General features: G+C 48.7%; 1 non-coding gene across 1 annotated transcript; it reads left to right on the top strand.

Moving 5' to 3' along the window:
• The first annotated feature begins 1,386 nt into the window (after positions 1-1,386).
• LOC121082391 lies at positions 1,387-1,471 on the top strand. The gene has a single exon (XR_005826009.1). It is a non-coding gene; the product is annotated as a small nucleolar RNA SNORD45 (small nucleolar RNA).
• The last annotated feature ends 1,147 nt before the right edge of the window (positions 1,472-2,618 follow it).

Raw genomic sequence — 2,618 nt, 5'->3', positions numbered from 1 at the left:
GGGGGGGGGGTGACCCGGGCTGGACCGAAGCTGCTCTTACCGCTCCCCCTCCTCCGCTGGACAGGGGGGACAGAATATAACAAAAAGCTCACGAGTGGGCACAAGGATGGGGAGGTCACTCCGCCATTACCTCCGTGGGCGAAACAGACTGAACCTGGGGAAATCAGCGCGATTGATTAGCAGTCAAGTCAGAGCAGGAGAATGTGCAGGAAAAGCAAATCTTCAGAACACCTTCCCTCCAGCCCCCATTTCTACGGGGCTTAACTTTACTGCCGATTTCCCTGTCTCCTCCCCGCAGGGGGATGGGGAACGGCAGCTGCGGTCAGTTGATCACACGTTGTTTCTTGTTCTTTCTCCTCCTTTTCCTCCTCCTCCCCAAACCTTGCCATACAAACCCATCGTGTTTTGATTCCCTGTAGCTCTCCATCCTATTCTTCTGTCCTGCTCCCTCTTCCCTTCTGTCTTTCTCTCTCATTCTGCTGCTCCCTTCTCTTTCACTCTCTCTGCTTGTGTCCCACTCCCTCTCCTTCTCCCCTTTTCTTCATCATCCGCCTCTGTCCTGCAGCCCAGGGCTGGTTTTCCCTTTACATCTCTGTCCTCTTTTTAGGTTTTCTTCTTCTCTTCCCCCCCCCCCCCCCCCCCCCCCCCGCCTTTCCCTAATGTTTCTGGTCTGTTCCCTGACGTTCTTTTCCTCCTTGCACCTGTACGTGCCACTCGGGGTCCAGGGAGTTGTCTGGAGGCGGGGAGCACCTTCAGGAAAGTCTGTGTCCAAAGAGGCACTTACTACTGTGGAATTCCTGACTCCCCCCAGGCATGGGAATCTCCCAAGCCAACACCACAACTGACCTTTTCTTGGTGTTTTTTAAAGTTGATGCCATGAAAGGATGGGGTAAGAAAACCTGATGCCCTGAGCGTGTCATTTCCAGAGAAACATGTTGCTTATGTGCCTTCATCTGGGACAGGTGAGTACATTGTGTTGACTTGTTTCAGCACAGCTGTGCTTTTATTAAGAGGAATGACCTTCTTTTTCTTGTTAAGAGTTAGGGGTTGCTTTTTCTGAGAATTCTGCCCGTCTGTTCAACAATTGCTGATGTGTTGCGTGCTTTTCCCTCGAGGAAAAGGACCCTGTCTCAGTCTTATTTATTCACCATTGCTCGCTCTGTTGTAGAAAAAATTTCTCACCATAAGGCTCCAGCACTTCCAAATGGCAGCTTGGTGGTCTGCATAATGTATCTGTAGTCCCGTCTTAAGGAATGCGTTAATGGTGTTACGAATTATAAATTCGTAAAAAAATTAAAAAGTAAAAAATTAAAAGCTTCCTGCTGTAGGAAGACAGTGTGTTGGGTTTGAAACCTTTGGGTAGGACGGAAGGAGGTTGCCACCCTGGGTCAGTGGTGAGTGCTGGCATGTGTCGTCTGATCTAGAGCTGATGTCTGTCACCACTTTAGCTCTAGAATTACTCTGAGACGCAGGGAACTCCAGTTCCCTTCAGCTGCAGCCTTGGAGGTTTTCCAAGCAGTGGGATGAAATTCCTGTCACAAGCTGTAACCCAGCTTAAGGAGAAGGGGGCACAGTTTGAGTTTTCTTCCATATAGGCATCAGGGAGGTACAGTTCTGAGCTTGATACTGCTACTAGGAGATGCTTTCAAGTGAACTGAGTGTGGCTCTGGTGACCCAAAGCTGGACAGGGTTGGCAAATGGTGATGTACAGTTTTGGTGGTAAACTTGACCAGCCTGTCTTAACGAGCAGGCATGTTCTTTGTTTGCAAGCACCGTTTAGTCCCACCTAGGCATCCCGAAAGTTTGAAGGGCTGTGGTCACATCATCCCTTGGTCACACGCAATGAACAGTTGCCTGTGCAGAGTTGTTAAGTTTTTAATAGCTATACATTTGTGTTCATGTTAAAATACTGTTTGAAGGATAAAGGGGACACATCCTCTACTTGTGGTGTTCAGGAGATCCATGTGGAAGAGCACCTGAACCATCCATGTAATGGCTTCATGCGTGTTCATACGAGCCAGCCCTGAGCGAAACGCACAAGAAGGGAGCAGAGAAGCTGGCATGTGAAAGAAGCTGGCTGAAACGTTGGCATGTGGCTGAACTTTGTTGATTCAATAGCTGGTGTAAGAAACTATGGACTAGGGTATTGTTTATTTAAATTTATGTTAAGTCCATATGTATATGTAAAGATTAGACAACAAAAGATAAGATAACCGCCAGGTGTCCAGGATGCCGCTTGTGAAAACCGCCAGGTGTCCAGGATGCCGCTTGTGAAAAGATACGATCACCGCCAGGTGTCCAGGATGCCTCTTGTGAAAAGATACGATCACTGCCAGGTGTGCAGGATGCCACTTGTGAAAAGATAAGATCACCACCAGGTGTCCAGGATGCCACCAGGTGTCCAGGAACCGACAGAAACAGGGCAATGAGACAAAGGAGGAAGACCAGCAGGAGGCAGAAAACGACCCCCCCTAACAACAAAAGCATGACTCCACTACCTCATGAACATGGAAGTAAAGATGTATAAAAAGGGACTGTTTGAACTGCTCAGTACGGCAGTTGGTGGAGCGCAGACTCCCCTGTCGTCCAGCGCTGTCTTTGCTCATATTCTACTTGCT

This window comes from Falco naumanni, unplaced genomic scaffold, assembly GCF_017639655.2.
Source record: "Falco naumanni isolate bFalNau1 unplaced genomic scaffold, bFalNau1.pat scaffold_99_arrow_pat_ctg1, whole genome shotgun sequence".
NCBI lineage: Eukaryota > Metazoa > Chordata > Aves > Falconiformes > Falconidae > Falco > Falco naumanni.
This window is presented reverse-complemented; position numbering and strand designations above follow the sequence as displayed.